At 31.7% G+C, this 20,003-nt stretch overlaps 1 protein-coding gene across 3 annotated transcripts in view; it reads left to right on the top strand.

Annotated features, from left to right (window-relative positions):
* The window catches only part of LOC148612165 (uncharacterized), an 85,597-nt gene that overhangs the window by 32,557 nt on the left and 33,037 nt on the right, over positions 1 to 20,003 (top strand). The window contains exon 1 of one of the 3 annotated variants that reach the window (XM_088593362.1): positions 14,528 to 14,550. The exons of 1 other annotated variant lie outside the window; for it this stretch is intronic. The gene's annotated coding sequence lies outside the window, so the exon portion shown is untranslated. Of the gene's footprint in view, positions 1 to 14,527; positions 14,551 to 14,610; positions 16,691 to 20,003 lie in introns of those variants that run through there. One more of the 3 variants, XM_088593363.1, reaches the window with a different exon arrangement.

Here is a 20,003-nt window from a genome sequence, read left to right as displayed (position 1 = left end):
ATTTGGGTCAGATTTGGAATTATTTCCTACAGAGTATGAGGAATCTACCAAGAACTTGTTTGTTTTGTTACTAGCACCATTGTGTCATTGTGTTGTAAAGGGTCGGTCGCAGTTATACCGAGAATTTCATGCGAGGCTAACGGTAAACATTCAAACCGGAATAGGTATCAGACAGGCCCGTAGAAATGGATAGAGGAAGTGAATTCAAAGTGAGAGTAGCATTTGAATTTATTGAAAATTAAAATATGCACTTCAGAAACAAGAATAAAAAATAAAAAGGAATTATTTACAGTATCTAGATGCTAAATTATTTAAAAAATAATAGACAAAGGTTTACGTATCCTATCTCGTCCCTTTCAGCCGTCGTCCCTTTTTTCAGTAATTTTGCAAACGTAAGAAAAATATTTAAGTGTAATGCTCGTCGGTTGTAGGCTGTTGCCTTACTCATATTATAAATGTACCACCTAGCGCTTGGTATACTAGGTTGAGTAATTGTCTGATCTTGCATATGATTTGTAAATTTGACCATTAACCATTATTGTATTGATATTCCTGAAGAAAATGAAGTTATTAGATACATGCAGTCCTTTTCACAAAAAAAAATCGTGTGTAAAATTAGTCGTAATATATGACTTCACAATTGATTAAAGTATTGTGACTTCATAACATATGACTAATTTTATACTTACGATTTTATGTGAAATCCGCCACTGAACACACTAAACGTGTTTCCGTCATTGTTGTTTACTTGGACTATCTTTGTTTGAACATTCAATATTTTACTCCTGATGTGGTAGTCTCAGTACTTTTAAATTAGCATTTTGAAATTTGATAACTATTTCAATTTCCATCTGTATTAAGGATTTCATGTCAAAACCCAATCGGGTGTTTTTAGATAAGATTTCGATATAAATCTATATGACCCATATTGCTTTTGTACAAACATTTCAATGGATGTAAATTCTTTCATTTTGTCTTCCCAAGCATCCCGGAAGACCTGGGAAAAAGTCCCCTTGTCCATAATACGGAAGGGAAGAAAACAACCTTTTGTGAGCTTATCGCGACCTGGGAAAAAGTCCCCTTGTCCATAATACGGAAGGGAAGAAAACAATCTTTTGTGAGCTTATCGCGTCTTAAACGAAACAATACTAGCTCATATATTTAATATATTTAAGTCGATTATTACGTAAGATGGATTTTACTTTTTCTAAAGTTGGAAAATAAAATGAGAACATTTATTTACAAATGTGATTTCCCTAGTTCTCCAAATATAAAAAAGTTTGATAAAAGTGTAGGTATACTTTTGTTTTGAAAACCAAATATAATTTGATGGTGATCTTCAGATTAAAATAACACATACATAAGGAAACTGACGCATCAACATACATACCTTCTAGACAGCAGCAACCTCTCCCTTAAAATACAAAAATAAATAAATAAATAAGAAGAAGAATATCTCACATGTTTAAGTAGAAATACGAAAAGACTAACAAATCGACCCTTATATACGGAACAAGTTTCAAAATGATTTTCTGGTAGAAGCCAACTTTACTAAACGCGTAATAAAATGCAAGGAACATATTGTTGTCGTTATGAATTTTAAACGCAAAGCCAAAATATGTTGGAATGATGAATAATGTTGATTGCTTTCTGATCGGATGAGAGTCAACGTATTGAACTGTCATTATTGAGATGAAATATACCATGGCAGTCCTGACTATTATGTAATCAAACCGAGTAATAATGGGCTTAACAAAACTATGACGGAGACAAAAGGTCTATCTGCACTGAAAAAAAAAGGTTAAACACAGATGAGACTGTTGTACTGCTTCTGTTTGTATCTTTTCAATATAATGAGAATTAATATGGCGAATATGTCGAAGAGACAACAACCCGTGTCATCTCAAGGCCATCCATGGGTCTTCAATAAACGTTTAGGACATCCTCACACCACAAGGCAGACGGCTGCAGTTGGCCCTAAAACAACATTATACATAGGTACATCGAAAAAGTTCCCCTTATAGACTCCAGAAATATAAAAATAAAATAAACGTAAAAAGTAAACAAGACAAACAAAGGCCAGAAATTCCTGACTTAGGACAGGCACAGAAGATGCGGCGGGGTTAAAGTTCACTGGTGGGATCATTCAACTCCGCCATTTTTTTTTTTTATAAATTTGGCCACTGTGAAAAAAAATGCACAATTAAACACGCCTAAAGATCAGTTCAGGTCCTTTTTAAAAAATAAAGATGAAAACTGATTTTAAAGTTACACAAACGCACAAAGGACTACTAGTACTGACATACCTGCTTTAGACCAGTTTAAATTCAAGTTCAAACATATTCATTTGATCAAAACAAAACATTTGGGACGCAAGTTAGAGCATTCCTATTAACCCTCTCCAAAACACAATAATGATGATACATATATATGATTCACATACAGTGTCACTGTGGAGTTATATCGTAAATTTTACCTTAGCTGTCGATCGCAGTTGTTTCTTTTCTTTTCATTTTAGCAGATGTAGCTTTTTAATTCCCATGAAAATAAAAATAAAAGATTAATCTCGTCAAATTGTGCTTATCTAGTAATCAATAGTACTTATACCGGAATATATCCTTATGACAAAATTACGGTTGTAAACTTTATTTCTATACTTGATTCCCAGTATTGACTTAGTTTGTATAAATAATGGGCACTTTGTAAGTATGACCTAGAATTAGGAAAAGCGTGACTATTGGCCCAGGGTTTCAAAGGGACATTCAATTAATAGTGCAAATCATATTGTCAAAATATAGACTCAATATATCATATTACTGAAGACGAATTTGTGTGTTGTAAATTTTTATAATTAAAGTTTTTGATTACCCTATATAGTTCATGTAGAAATTGTCAACGTTTTGATAAATATTGGCGCTTGAAATTGATTTATTTTTCTTATTTTTGTGTGAATGTGAAAAATTTGAATTCTCCGAAAAAAATTGTGTAAATTATTACCTATTTTGGGAATAAGTCACTTATCACAGTATTTCTTGTTGGGTAAAATTTAGAATCGTCATTACAGTGCGGAGACGGATGAAATAGCCAAGGTATAAGCCTACATTAGAAAACATCCAATTTTGGTATTTTCTTGCAGGCTGTATTAGTTTATAGGCTGCTTTAAAAACATCCCTGCTCGAGGCGTGAAGCTTCCCCGGTAATAGCTCGATACCGTACGGGACTTGAGAAACACAATTTTCTGAAAAGCTAATTTGAGAAACTTAAATGAAAAATGATAATAATTTTTGAATATGCTTTATAGTGCTGTGCAAGAATTTATCCTTAAATAGAGCTACCATTTTAGCTTTAACGATAACCTGGAGCTAAAAAAACACTGTGCTAGAGTGTCTACGTAGGAAATTTTAATTCGAATTTGGTTCTATTGTGGTTAAAGTCACCTTGAAAACGAGTCAAATGCTATACATGAAATACCAATTATACATATACTGCAAATTTCGCCATGCAGTGACCTTGTTTCAAAGATTAACCTGTCAGCATAATCAGAACCAATGGTATATTCAGTTAGTGAAGCGTTACATCATGGATTACACAAAGGCAACTGAGAATTTCATATTCTCTATAACTAAAATAATTAGCGAGTATGCCCTGTCCTAAATTTCAATGGTTGTTTACGCTTTTCGACGCTACGAATGGAATTCTTTCATTTTGCAAAATATCTGCATTCGGTCTTTTGTTTAATATTCAAGAGATAATTTATGGAAAACTTAAATTCTTGAAAGAATAGAAACAATATATCGTTCTGTTTTCGGTATAATTATGATAGGTCATACTAATTATAATTGTTTCATTTCCCAAATTTTGATAAGTTTTGAATCGATCAAACTGCTTTATATTAGGGCATTTTAATTGTCACTTACTTCAGGACATTAAATCCCGGATTTTATACATTCATTTTGCGCAGTGTCAGAGTTATGATCTTCCTTAAAACGATGTTACATGTGATATTTCGATTTATTTTAGAAAAGCGGATGCGGTCAAACTTCTGCATTACAAATAGTGCTTGAAAATAGAATTGTGTGCGCAAATGACCGATATCTGATATTTAATTTATTTATTACTTACTATAAGGGAGACATATTTTTCTTTATGAAAAGTATTAAAAACAATTTTATTGATGACCGAGAAATGACAGCATTCTACATACATAACCAATTGATTGCATACATTTTAATCAATAATTGACAAGTCAAGTCAACTTTAGGTTGTTTTATTGGTAGTGAAAAAAAAAGAATCATCTTTTGCCTTTTTTACCTATTAAACCTGCATTGATTCAACACTATAATATAAAATAAATAGATTTTACATTTAATTTGCATGCAATTCTAGTAAACACTAGTTAGTTTTATTATTAGAAAATAATTGTAAAAAGCTATTAGCTTTTCCTTTGCAAAGAAATCGACCAATATTACACTATTATAGCAGCATTTAGAATTATCGAAGGTCGTCTATTTATAGGCTATCTGTTTTGCTCTAGTAACATAATAAACTTCAAAATTTCCAGTAAAGCAATGTTATTGACTTTCTACTACGCAGGCATTTATGGAATGTGAACGATTTTTTAATGTTATTAGCAATTACTATACAATTAATATGTCAATGAGACAACAATTAAACCTGGATGAAAAATGTCAGCCCAAGGCCAACCATATATCTTCAATGAACAAAAAGGAAACCTCACAAAATCAGGCAGGCTGCAGCTGGCCACAGAATAACATGTACACATGTACACAGGTACATCGAAATAGTTTGTTTTAACCCAGCAACATGAAAGTAAACTGAAAGTGAAAAACAGAGACCAGAAAATCCCGCTTTGTAACAAGTGCAAACGCAGCGGGTTTAAAAGTTGGAAACAACTCTAACAAATCATTGTAACGTTTGTATTCAGTATTTTACATCAATCCCATGTAAGCATCAAAGTTACTTTGACTGATTTTTTATTCTGTTTCAAATGAAACCTTAATAGACTTTATTGACATTGAATATAATAAAAACATATCAGTGATTTCAAGAGTTATGTCCGTTACCCTAGGTCTTCCTCCTTAAAGTACCTTGGCGTGATCACCCCTTTGTAAGTATTTGGACGATAAAATATTGTATCTGTACTTTCTACATTATGAATCCAATAAATCATTCTTTTTCTATTTCTGTGTCATAATTTTTATACTGATACAGAAAGATTATAAGTCATTCACTTTAGTTTTTGCTCGAAATATTGAACAACGATTTACAGTGCTGTCATCTGAAATTATTTCCTAACCCCTAGAAGTCGTTACTCCTTATCTTTAATGACTAAAGCTTTTTGTTTCAGCTTAATCTTAAATCACCGGGGCTTCGTTCCTTGTATTGAACATGGGACTACAATAGCGTAGCTCCTGTGAATACTCTGGTAAAACTAATCGGTGCTTGATTAAAATTCCTATTTAGATATTTCAACTCACTTTCTATTACGTTTTATATGAGCACTAGGCATAAAAGCTGACCAAATAAGATAATCTGCAAAACGAAAAATAATGTCGGATAAAAGGATGATCAACTATTGTCGAATTATAACATCATGCGTTTTGCAGGAGTCACGTCACTTCAAGACAAATTTTATAATCGTTTTCAAATCTGTCTTTGATCGCTAAAACAAATATCATGCACGTAGCTTTTTTTAAAACTTAAAAGTATCAATTAGAGGTGTCATATATTGTTTCCTATATTCAGGAGTCGATTAGACGAATTCGCTGTGACTGATTTAATTCTATTCATTTAGATTATTTACAACATCCCCCAAAAAACAAAATATTTTATTACATTGGCGTGGATTATGTGTTAATTATGATAAACGGCTTGATACATTTTATAAAATATTGCCCTTTTTCACTAGTGTTGGTGATGATTCGGTCTCCGCGCGTGGTAATGCAACTTGGTAGCTTTTTTATTTAAAGCATGAGTGACAAATTAATAAGAATAATAAGGTATATTCACACCACAATGAAAGAGGGGGGTTTAGCGCGCTATAAAACCTAGATTTGGCTCACTATTTCGTTTGAAATACCTATACCAAGTCAGAACCATTGCTATACCAGCTGCTCCGGCGATGTAATATCTATTTTGGCAGAACTATTTTAGACTTGACTTGATTGTGGATCAGATTATTGTTCGGCAATCCTGCTGTTACCCTTATTCCTCCTTGGGAAGGAAGGTTTTTGTACTTCTCCGTCTAAGAATCAGGCAAAATGTGTATAAGGTGTGGCACATGAAGAAAAAATACACAGACATTTTATTGCATAATCCAAGTATTTATACCTCATAACCTCAAGAAACTACTGTCAAAGTGTTTGAAAAGTTTGCCTTTTTAAGATATTATTAGGTCAAATTTAGTTGAAATGCACTGTGAAAAAATTGGGGGGGGGGGGAATTTTCCTTATATAAGCAGTCAAAAAATGTCTACATCACCGATGCTTCAGGATAAATTTAAATAGCTGTTCAGTTGTTTTCTAGATGTGTTGAATGTATTTGAGGCAAAAAAGACCAAATTGAGAAATCTGATGTGCCACCCATTGCCTGATTCTTACCCAGAATGGTACTTAAAAATTAAAATGAATTTAATCATTCGAGAGTTTTAGTGATTTAATTGCACTTATTTTCGACGACATCACAGTAGGTGTGACGTCTGAATCATATTGACACGATGAATTGAAGTGTTTCTTCCTGTTTTGTCGATGAGAATGCGAGGTCACATATGCCGTCTTAAAGTAGCTGATGACCTTCATTGATAACACCAGAGCAAAACCCGAATCCGCTTATTCTTTGATGTACGTGTTCATATTCATTTTTGTCCGTCACACAAACTAAATGAGTTCATTGTTTGTACCATTTTGAGGCAGGAAGATATCAAATCTACGTCATCTTTAGTGCTGTATATGTACTTCATAGTACTAGTTTCACAACTGCAGGCAATAAACACTCAGAAATCTTTTGAACGTAATCAACTTTGATGTAGTTAGCAGAATGTTAAGTAGCCTTCCAGCCAAGAATAATGCAGAATGTAACTAATAGCTGGAAAGCCTACATATTTCTGTTTTTGATATTTTGTTTGATATGTTATATTAAATTAAAACTAACATTTGGCTTTTCATATAACCCATGTTCTTGGAAGATAAAAAATATATAGATTGTACTGTATAATTCAAAATTAATGGAGATAACTCTGTAAATGACACTTATATACAATTGAATGGACTTTCAATGTGTATTATTTCCTAAGATCAGATAGAGAGAAATTAATAATTATACATTTCATCATATAGACACATATAACAATATATAAACAAATATAAAAATGTGCAGTCTTTTTTAGGTTTATCACGTATTACAGAATTTGCATGATTCTTACAAAGACTACTATTTGATATTTTCATACTTCGTTATGGCAATTGTTATTTTTTATATGATACACATATAAGTAATGGTATGTGATATACATGTAAGTAATGGTATGAGATTTACATGTAAGTAATGGAATAATATATAGATGTAAATAAAGGTTGGTTGGACTATCAAACTATCATTTGAAACAGGATAAAATCAATCCAAGTTACTTTGATGCTTACATGAGACTATATAAAGAGTCTGGATGCAAACATTCCAATAACTTGTAAGAGTTGTGTCCCTTACCATAGGTCTACCTCCTTAACTGAAATGGGTTGGGTAAATTGATACACTGAGATAACTAAAAAATAATCTGATGAGCTGGTTGTTTATCGGATGGTATGCCCCGTAACAAAGTCATTCAAATATTAAACTTTTTGATATATGACTTTAAGTATAAGCCTCATCAATCAAGAAAAAAAAACCCACGGTATTCCATATCATTTTGGTAAACTGATTTATAATTTCATTGAAATGCACTAAAAATGGACATTTCAAGGGCAGATAATTCTGCCCCAAAAAAATAATTTTTCAATCATTTTAATGAAGTGGAACTTTTCAGAACACATTTGATGCATTTCATATAGAAAAATCATCCTTGAGTTAATTTAAATTGTCAGATCCGTGGGTTTTTGACATACATGTTTCTGATTTTTCCCATTGCCTGATTCTTACAGACATACATCTAAATATCGTCAATATATGAGGTCACACAATGATATTAAAAAATCAGTTAAGTTTACTCATTATTCATCCTTTTACACAGTACACAAAAGTAATGAAATGTTAAAATGTCGGTCTCAAAAAGTGCACAAAGGTTGCTTATTGATTCTTAAAGACAAGGTCTATATCGTTCTAGAAGTACGAATAATTCAATTTATTCAAAGTAGTATTTATTCTGGAAATAGGAATATTGATATAATTATTTCGAAATTAATTAAGTTTGTTTTCTTCTGGGAACTGTTTACTATTTAGTAATGATTTTCTGAGGACGTGAAGTAAAAATCGCTTATTTAGCATGTGTCAAGAGTGAATGCACTGAGAATAGTTGCAAATAGAAACCCGAATTTGACCTGTCGTTGAAAATTATTATTTCGCTCCAGCCAAGTAGAATACGCGTTGAGTTAATCAATCTTGAGTGAAAATGACTATATCTTTGTAACTCTAGGTCTCATTTTTAAAGTCTTACATTCTTTTCTTTTAAACTAGACTTCTTTAGGACTGCTTTTTGAATGAAAATAGGAATTGTTTTAAGTTTACCAATTTACTAAAGGATACCATCTATTCTTCTCGTAGTAAACATATCGTCATCGAAATATAAACAGCGGTCAAAAACATGGAGTTAACGTTGATACAATCTGAAACCAAATCCCACAATATGGCATACCTCAACAAAGCTTCTGACAAAATATCAATTAGGAGAAATTGTTGAGAAAACTGTAACGAAAAAAATTGTGAACGAACAAACGGACGGAGTCCATGATCATTATATAAATCCCGCAAAGTGGAGATATTATGAAACAAAAAGGAAATAAAAGCTTGAAGCATAAAGGGTTAACAAAATTACAAACTAATTAATTCGAGCCAATAGTCAAACGGAATATTCAAAGCGATATGTCCATGTCATGTAACAAATGGCACTATTATGGCAAATACTGGAAAGTTGAAAACCGCAATCGCTCTGTATGGGCATGTCTGATGAAAATGATGCTTTGACAAGTTAATACAGCACGTTAACCTCTTACTACCATTACATGTACTATGAAAGTACTATTGTTCGTGGGTACCAATTTTCGTGGTTTTCGTGGTTAAACTAAAGCACGAAATTTGGTTCCCAACGATAAAAGATGTTTCCATTGATGTGAATACTGAAAACCTAAAAGCAAAGAATATAAGAATCCATAAACTTGTTTTTCTTCCCTAATCCACGAACATAAGTATCTACGGAGTAATGTACTTTCACCATAATAACTTCCGGTATTTTGCACTGGTTACACTACATCTTAGGACTATTGCATCTATGTTTGCTTTACGTCATTCACTATTGTAGTAATTGTATGTTATTTCCTTTTTTCTCCACACAATTGCAATGGAAGTTCGTTTTTTAGAATAAATACTAGATTATGAATGAAGAGGGCAAAAATGATAGGTTATAAACAGCAGGAAATAGGTACGGCTCTTATCCCCCAAAATATATAAATAGTAGTTTCGAAAATTACGTATCTTTTTAATTAACAGTGATTGATGACATCGTAGAAGGTTTGTCATTGTTTGTTGTGTATTATATTCATATGAACTAAAAATTGATATAAAAACGGCGGGAAAATTTTTAAATCCGATTAGAAAATGCCATTTATCGACAGTTCTTCTGGACGATGTCCAGTGTTCTTTCTTTTTATTTCATAACATTGATGGAACGTTTAAATGTTGCAACACCAGTATTCTCTCAGCAACATCTTAATTGTGATATCTAAAACGTAACTGATTGTTTGTTTGTTAGGGTTTAACGCCCGAACAGCAATATTTCAGCTATATTCACCTTTATTGTCCTTTTACGACAAGCTTAGTGCTGCAGGACTATTCTTTTAACACCCGAAAACGTCGAGTAATAACTTAAGTGCCGTTTTGAACACAAACTTCCCAGTCTTATTTATATAGAAAGTTTCAGTACGCAGCACACTTATTGCAAGAAGTAACCTCTCCTCAGAAGAAACAAAATACATTGAAAGATCGAAATTAGATTAAAATGAGACTTGCTTATAATCATTTAAATTTTAGACAAAATATGAAAAAAATATAACAGTCACTCCTTCAACAAAAATATTAATTACCTTTTTAATTCTCTTTCGTCTACCCCGGACTTGACTTTTTATGAGCAACTCGGCGGGTGTTTCTAGAAAAGTACAGGATGCTTACCCTACCGGTGTACTTGCTCGATGCTCCTAGTTTTTAGTACGAGTTGCTCATTTACTTATGTTACTTTATATGCATTATTTTGGTTATTTTATGTTCTTTGTTGTGTTTGTCTGATTTCCATGTCTGGTCTTTGCCCCTGGATTACATTTTAAAAAAAAATGTCCTCTAGAATCTTGATTTATCTTGATAACCCTATATAAAAAATTGCAAATATCATTGTGAACTGAACAATGAATAAACCGGAAACCTGTCTAAACCAGACATCTTTTGAAGTCCCCTTTATGTTAGTTCTAGAGCATGCAGAATTGACCATAACCAACAAAAGTTTCAGTAATTAAGGAAGTAAGTATAAAGCATTTGATATATCGGCAAAACAAATGCCGAAGCCTCAGTAGTGGATTTATTCAAATACGTAAAAATGGCCTAAACGTGAAAGAGTAATCAAGGACATCGAGGTTATAGCGGTAATCAAAAGAATGTAATCCAGGGACAAAGACCAGACATGGAAAACAGACATACACAACAAAGAACATAAAGTAACTAAAGTCATACATACAAAGTGAAAAAGGCAAATGAGCAACTCGGACTCCACTAAAACTAGAAGCATGGACCAGGTGCACCAGTAGGGTAAACGTCCTCTGCTTTTCTAGAAACGCCCGCCGAGTTGCTCATAAAAAGTCCGGGGCAGACAAAAGATACATACGAAACATAGACGATCTACATATACAATGTAGCGGACCGAACAAAAATGATAATACATAAAAACTAAAGATAATGGAACCAAGACGTCACACGAAAAAAAAAGTATAAAGTATATACGGAGGGTGTTTTTATGGGATTTTATTTTGTTGAAATGTATTACGAAACATTACGTGGTCTCTCCCATATTATGATGCTATTAGTAATTGTTTTTGGAACTTTTTCGTTTTGTATTTGTCAGACAAAACGGACAAAATTGTGCCTGCAGCAGGTAAACCAAAATTGAAACCCCTGATTAATCTGCGAATTTCGCCTCTGATAAAATATCAATAAAATCCATAAGTTCAATCATCTTGCGTTTTGATTACCATTTACATTGTATCTTTCTATTAAGGAAGTGGACCTAGAGTAAAGGACACAACTCTTACAAAAAATTGGAACGCTGTGCATCTGTGGTCCTTCTCACAAAAAAATCGTAAGAGTAAAATTAGTCGTAAGTTATGATGCCATAGTAAATAAAAGTATTGTGACGTCATAACTTACGACTAATTTTACACTTAGGATTTTTGGTGAAAAGGACCGCTGTATTTTTGAATCTTGCTTGAGTTCAAATTCCCTAAACAAACAACCAAACCTAAAACAAAAACAAAAAAGGTAATAATCTTTTCTTATTATTTCAAAAAGAACAAATTCGAATTCTGAGCCTTGGAAAGGAAGAAAATAGGTATATTACTTTTGGATATGATGTATCTTAGATATCGTGCACAAATGGCGTTTATCTAATTGTCATCATTAATGGTAAAGGAATAAATAAGGTGTCATGACAACGAAACCATTATAAACAATCCCCACGACTGCTTTTATTTTCAGTAAGCATTCAACAATGAACAATTGTCTTAATGGTGTCCGACAATGTGGCCAATTTTGAAATATATCTCCCTGACATTTCAATATTTATTTGTTTGATTAAAAATTAATGTGTTTTATATGTATAGTTAAAACCGTGACTATCACTCGGGAGGGATTATAATAGAATATTAAGGCTCAGCATGTGCATGAATTGGTAAAATATTTTATCAACCAATATCTATTCCTTAATTGCGTAATGTTTATGCAAATGAGCAATGAAGCGTTACCACTAAACAACCATTCATGGATAGAGAGTATATCAATTACATTTATTATGGTGTTATACCATTATAAGCCAAAAACTATAAATTTATATTACGTAGACAATTAATACATTAGAGGATATTTTCCAAGTTTCTCCAGAAATAAGTGAAAGCTTTTAACAACAATTATACAGTATATAACAACCTGGAATTCTCCCTCTCCTAATTACAATACTTCTTCTAAATAACAAAATGAAATAAGTTCATAAAGTTGGCTTTATGTGGGTGGCTTATTATCATGGTGTTCATGTGTTTTTTGTTTTTTGTTTTGTTTTAAATTAAATATATATTGGTCTGTAACTGACACATATTAAATGCTATCTTTAACAAGTGTCAATCAAAAAAAATTACAGACATCGTTTTGTTTATATTATCGTCAATATCAGATTAAGAATAAAGATTATTGTCGTGTAACTCTTTTTCCCTATTTTTTTTGACGTTGTCAAAGATTCAATTTGACATTTGTCTTGGAAAACTTGAATGCTTGTTTCTCCTTTTATAATAAAGGAGGACATAATACTAGTTGTATCGAGAAGTTGTATCGGTGTCATTTTATTTAAGTATCAGTCTTTATAATAACCAGGCAGGAGGTGATTCATGTACGTTGAAAACCCACGGAATTTACTTTTATTTCTTATTCAAAATCAGTTGTCGACCACATAATCAGTCTTGTTTTTTTTTGTTTGGTTGTTGTACTTTTGAAATAAAATTTATATAGATTGTACATGAAATTAGCACTTTTCAAGAGTTATCATTCTTGATTTGGTCTGATTTGGTTGATTTAAGTGGGAGGTTTAAGTGTGAATTTCTCAAATAAGGGTAACAGCGAAATTACGAAACACTAATCCGTTTCATAATCAAGTAAAGTCCAAAATAAATCTGGCAAAAAGACATTGCACGAAAAAATCGACTTTACAAATGTAACTGCATTCCGAAGGAGTAATCTAGGGAACCAAGGTTATAGCGGTAATCAAAAGAATGTAATCCAGGAGCAAAGACCAGACATGGAAAAAAAAAACATACACAGCAAAAAAAACAAAGTAACTAAAATCATACACGCAAAGCAACAAAAGCAAATGAGAAACTCGGACTTTACTAAAAACTGGGAGCATGGACCAGGTGAACCAGTATGGTAAGCGTCCTCTGCTTTTCTAGAAACACCCGCCGATTTGCTCATAAAAAGTCAAGTCTGGGATAGACGAAAGAGGAAAGAAAAACTATGACACTTGAACAAATCAGTTTTCCTGGCGCAGATGGATATATCGTAACGATCCATGAGTTCATGATGACGACCATAAAACTTCTGTAGTGAGGACTTCAATCTTGTAGCAACATAACCCTCTTCCAGAAGCCTATTTATTAGAATTCTAGCGCGATGCAATCAGTCTGCGTAATTTCGGCAAGCTCTGGCATAACGTATGAGTCATCACGTTTGTCGTAAAGTTTGATCAATAGTTTTCCTTTACCATCCATTTCTAAGTGAAGGTCAAGATATAAAGCTGACTTCATAGTGTCTGTAGTATCCTTTATCTCAAGTTCTTTGGGGTAGATGCGATGTATCAAATCCCCAAAATTAGGGACAGATCAGCTATAAAGTCAGCCTCATAAGAGTGAAGGAATAGGTCCGCAAGTAAGAGCACCATTTGTTCCCATTGGAATGCCGACCGTTCGTTTGTTGAAAAACGCGTCCACCACACATGACAAATATGTTGAAATATGTCCGAAAAAATCGGAGTAGTTTATGTGTTGCGGCGATCTGATGAAACATACATTCAGATCTACTGACCAAATGACATCTAAACAACTACACAGTTTATGCGATTCCTATGACATTGTTGCATATGGTGGAACGTCTCTGTATTGGATTAAAGTTTGTTATTTTGATGTACTTCTTGTGTAGAATTATTTTTTGTAGTTTGAACATTCTGAGTCTTTCTTTATAATAATGCTGATGAGAGGTTACTCCTTGATACACTTGTACAATACACCGAAATTTGCACTATAAATTGGAATGATATATTTGTTTGTATTGTGTGTTATTTCTTTGGAAGTGACAACAATTTAAATGAGATATTCAAATAATGGAGGCCTATAATCAAAGTTGCATGCGCAATACTTCTTCATTTTGTGTTACTAATGTAGAGCTATGAAACGCGTAACGAGCATGCATTTTTTAAAGTTTCTTGAACAGAAATACTTAGTTGTGTTTAAGAGAACTATTGTTAATAATAACTTGTAGTTGCTGAAAATTTTAGGTGAAAAACAAATATGCTTCCTGCCTATGACAGTAAGTATCTTGTTTTAGACTTCTTGTATGTGGTGAGTCAATCTCTGTTTGATTTCTTAAGTGTAAGAATCAGGGAAATATGAAAATCAGAAACATGCATGTCAAATACCCACCGATCTGACAATGTAATTTCACTCAAGATTTGAAAAGACCATTTTGTTATCTCTGGATCACTTGATTCGATCAGGAATTTTTCAATAAAATGTTAGAAAAATGAGGTTTTTGACAGAGTTATCTGCACTTGAAATGCTTATTTTCAGTGCATTTCAATGAAATTATACTAGCAACTTAAATTAACAATGACATGGGAAATCTTGTCTTTCCTCCTTGATCCTGATAGTGCAAATAGTTAAATTAAACTTTCAAAATGGTTGGGGTTTGAACCATGTTTCACCTACTGTCTTACTCTTATAGGGACTGACACTTAATAAAAATGTACTTAAAGATTAACGATATGATCATGACATTACATTTTTTTTTAATTTGCTCTTATATAAGAAAAAAACTTTGGTTTTGACTTCCTTAACTTGATATCCGCTGCAACCTTCCTTGTTATAGGCTATTGACATACAATTGACACAAATCGTGAAGAAATACGAACAAAGTTTGGTCATGAAGATTCCATTATCATTATAATGATAATCTTATACGAGGAAATAAGATATTAAAGCTGGCAAAAGTTTTTTGAAGAATACAAGTTTCATTGTTTGTAAGTCACGGAACAAAAAGTAATCATATCATTAGAATTCCGGCTGATTCACTTTAATATCAAGAATAAACTTATTTTAGTAGTATTTCGTAACGCGAAAAGTAACATAAAAATCGTATTTTTAAGAGCAACATAGTTCCATATTTATTATATTTTTTTTAAACACACAGTCTTGTATGATAGCTGGTATACACCGTGTGAGGGAAGAAACCTTTTTGCCAATGATGATTTTTGGCAAAGCATGCTTAAAAGGACGGTAAAAAATAAATAAAATCAAAGATTTACCTATTAAGCATCAATTAAAAAAACTATATAGAACGTATAAATAAAATGGATTTTGATATTTTACAAATTTGTCGTATTATAAAATTTCTTTTCTCTAAAAGAAAATGAAACAAAGTATGCAAGTTAAATTTGATATCATTTTCCTAGAAGTTTTTTAATTATTAATTTTCAAATGCCAAAAATTATAATATGAAACAGGTGAAATTTGAAACGATTCCGAAGAAAAATAGATTTTTGTATCCCAATTATTCTGCGTCCGGATGTGCTTTTTCCGATAGAATATTTGTCCGACTATCCAATGTTCCATGTTGATATATTGATGTCATGGTATTGCGGGAGTTGGCGAATTGTGAAATCTAAAAAAAAGAAAAAAAAAAAGAAAAAGAAAAATAGATAAAAAAAATTACCCAAACAAATAAAATGAAAAAAAGTAAAGAATGTGCTTTCGAGGATAAATGCATTATATATTTTAAAAATTTAAGTTTATTTCCCGAATTAACGCATTGCACACGTATTTCAATAAGGTTAAAAATAAAGATTTAGGATAATTAAAAATTCGGCTACAGACATTACGACGTTTATCCCATGATAGGCTTCACATCTGAACCGTTCAGGTCAGTATGTTACTGATAAGACAGTGGCATTTATAAACAGCAATAAAAGATAATTTTAGTGGTATTCGAAGCACTTTCTGCCCCGAAAGTAATAGTAATAACAATGTTGTAAATTAATATTTTGTTTTTAAAATAGACAGGACGCTTTTACAGTTTTTTTTTTTTATTGTTTGACAGTTTTCTCTCATATTCGAATACATGATTGAAGTGGTATTTTTATAATATAATCAAGCCTTTTAAGAAAGGTTTAACCGTGCAGAAGACAAAGTTAGAAGTTGGAGAAGCCTCATCGATATATTTGTAACTTTTTTCTTGAGGTTAGTTTTATCCTAGGTCCAAGTAGACTTGGGACGAATTGTCTGTATGTCTATTTTAATACACTTCCGTATTATCACAGCAGATCACTTCCTGTCAGACTGAAATTGGTCCTCAGTGGTTCTCATATCATAGTTAAAAAAAATAAGAACTTCATCCACATTTTGAGGTTTACTATGATACTGCTTCACTCGTGTATAGTTCAGCAATAACTATAGTATGTAAAGACGAATTCCTAATGACGAAAATAGCGTGCACGATACTTCCATCTTGTAGTTGGAAAGAATTATTTTTTTCCCTAAATATTCATTTAGATATTAAAATACAAGAGGTTTTAAAACTGGTAAGGTATGTAGATTTCAATTAACGGGCCATACGCTACCATGTCAGGTTATATGATTTCAAGTACATGTAATAAAGTTTCAATATTTTACCAAAAGCAATTTGTTATAACATGAGTGTGCTTGGAGGTTGAAGAAAAATAGGGCTTGTAATCTCGTCTTCGATTTATTTTGGTCCGGAATAAATACTGTTGAAAGCGTTCAATTCCGAAGATTGATTTGTATTTAGTTTGCTTCTTCAGTGTACACCAATGCAATACACAATTTTCAGGAAAGTCTATTTTGTGTTTTTACTCAACTTGTTATAGTTGTTTTGTTTTATCAAAGTTTGCTATATTTTTTTAGAAAGGGTTTGAATTGTCAGATAATAAACATACCGTAGAAATAATTATACATCACATTTTTATAATCTTTTTATGCAACTAAGATTTGCCTTTATAAGATTGCAATCTTTGTCTAAAATATTTGTTGAATTTTGTGGAAAAGCTGTTTTTAAATACTTTCAATTTCTGTAGGTCACTATAAATGATACGCAAGCAAAGAGATGTTTATTTTTTTTCTTAACTATGTAAGTAGCAGTCTTTATAAAAATCAGACAGAGGGTGATTCATGCGTCAAAAACCAAAGGAACTTACTTATATTTCTTATTCAGAAACCAACCTCATAATTGGTCTTTGTTTTTCATTTCGGCGTTGCGCTTTTGAGTAAAACAACATATATAGATTATACATGAAATTAGCACTTTGCAAGAGTTCTTGTTCTTGATTTTGTTTGATTTGGTTGATTTTAGTGAGAGATAAAAGTATGTTTTTCTCACAAATAAAGATTTGAATATGGAAATAACTATAGTTGTGTAAAAATATAGCATATGTAGACTGAAAAAAAAAATAGTTTGTTTAGTAGGTTTTTCTACACCATGTATCACTCTACCATTGGCAGTGTCTGAATTTCATGTGGACTGGTACTTTAACGCAACTTTAATGTCCCAATGGAGATTTGATAATCTATAAAAATAATGGTTGGGAGAAAAAATGGTGTTATACAGTAATCAGTATTTATAATATTGGCAGGTAATATTTTCACTAAAATTCAGTTGAACTTAGTTCACTAGTTGAAATACTCACACAAGATTAATGTATAAGTCTCATTAAGTATATAAATCTTAAGTACGACTGCAAGTTTAAAGTTGTATAGGAAGAATCCTGATTTTGTTTTTCGACTATTATTGTGTATCGTTTAGATGAACATGTATTCAGAACACTGACTTGGTTCTATCATGTACCTCAAAAATAAAAGCAGCGCATTCATTCAAACATTAATGTAAATAACTTTCAGTTTAGTAGAAGTAATTGGGGAAACATGTAAATAAGTGTTTTCCATTAGTTGTCAAATTCTCTTAATAAATAGGATAAGATGACTTCACACTGCCTTTCCATATGCTAACCGTGTGTTGGAGAAATGTCCCGGTGTCAATATGAAGGAAGTTTTGATTCTTCTAAAATCAACACTTCCTCAGGAGAGCGTTACATTCTGAATGTATGTCAAAAAAGGTGAAGTTAAATGGAATTGAAAACATCCAAATTGTTAAGTAACCAAAAAATTAAGCAAACGTTTCCATTTAACATATCAAAACTCCTTCCGTAACATATGTGTTGGATGCCAATCTTGTATGCATACTTTTTTTAATATTGGCTATAGTATGTTCTTCCGTTGACTTGTTATCCTCAGTACATAACATAGAACCATCCAAAAGGGATGGGATAAATGAAGACAAAAGTGGGCTTGATTGATCAAAATTTTAATTTCCATCGAATTTATTCAAATACTGATAAAATATATTAAAGATGCTTAGATTATTTTCTTCTATAAAAGAACACAAATTTACTGTAAAAAAAAATTAGATTAAACAAAAAGTATATGTTATCTTCAAATTTTGTTTTGTTTCAAAATTTTATATGTACATTTGTTTTGCATTCATTCCCGCAAAATACGCATATTTTACTTTCTGGTGTTATTGAAATTTAATACTCACTACAGATTCTACATTTTAGATTAAAGCAGAGATCAATAATCATGATATTTATAAATTTTCGGTGTCTTTTGCTCTAATATTCCAATTTGGTAGTAATTGGGAGCACAAGTTTGAACAACTTTGAGTAATACATTTTATCCAAACTTTTAGGTTATTTCCAGCCTTTGTATATCTTTGTTCCGTAAGAAATCTGAAAATAACATTATTCGAAGTTTTTAAAGGATGCCAAACATGTCATTTGGGTAAAAATACACTTTAATAGAATAAATACCACAACACATTTTTTAATCGTTCGCAACGTTAACTAGCTCAACAACTTAATACAATGTATTCTGTGTTGCAATGCATATGCAGCTATATGATTTAAGTGTAGAAACAACTCAAAAAATTGAAGCTCTTCTCAGAATCAATGCCTGGTTTCATTAAAAATCTAAAATTGATGTTTTCCTCAAATTCTTCCTCAACTCAAATTTCTACCGATCAAATCGCTTAAAATGAAAATTTGGGGAAATTCTGAATTTGAGAATTTTTTTTATGAAATCTAGGCAAGACAATAATTGTGAATAAAATGCCGGATTGAACAATGTGATTCTAACTTTATAATGTAAAGCAATGTTTCTACAATTACATGAAGTTCGACTAATAGGCAGAAGATTAAACAAAAAGTATTCGAATATTGTCCCAATTCAATTATATTCTTTCAATTGCAAACAATATATTGTTCGATCAAATCTGTTTTAAAATCTTTAAGAAAAATAAATCTTTAACCTGAATTGAATACACCTAATGTACCCAATGTACTAATTTTAAGACATAGAAGTCCTCAAATTTTGACCAATCAACTGCGACTTCGAAAAATTCTTGAAGTTAATAAATGTAATGTTTCCGGGAAAAGTTATCCTTCAGGGAAATTTTTTTGGCAAAGGTCCAGATCGTTTATTTTTTTATATATAAGTATATAGGTATATGCATAAATACATGTATACATAGGTTTATACTGTTCCCTTACTATCAACGAATCAAAATTCCATAGTACTTGAAAATACTTAGTTTTACCGGTTAAGAAGTGGAAGTTCGTCCTTAAATTTTTAATTATTTGACATTTCTGTGCTCATTTAGTTTTTTTTGTATGATCTTAGGAAATGACAGATGTATTT

Source organism: Perna viridis, chromosome 7 (genome assembly GCF_037379345.1).
Source record: "Perna viridis isolate PV_CMFRI_1.1 ecotype Kerala chromosome 7, ASM3737934v1, whole genome shotgun sequence".
NCBI classification, from domain to species: domain Eukaryota; kingdom Metazoa; phylum Mollusca; class Bivalvia; order Mytilida; family Mytilidae; genus Perna; species Perna viridis.
The sequence above is the reverse complement of the archived record's forward strand: the minus strand, read 5'-3'. Positions and strand labels throughout refer to the sequence as shown.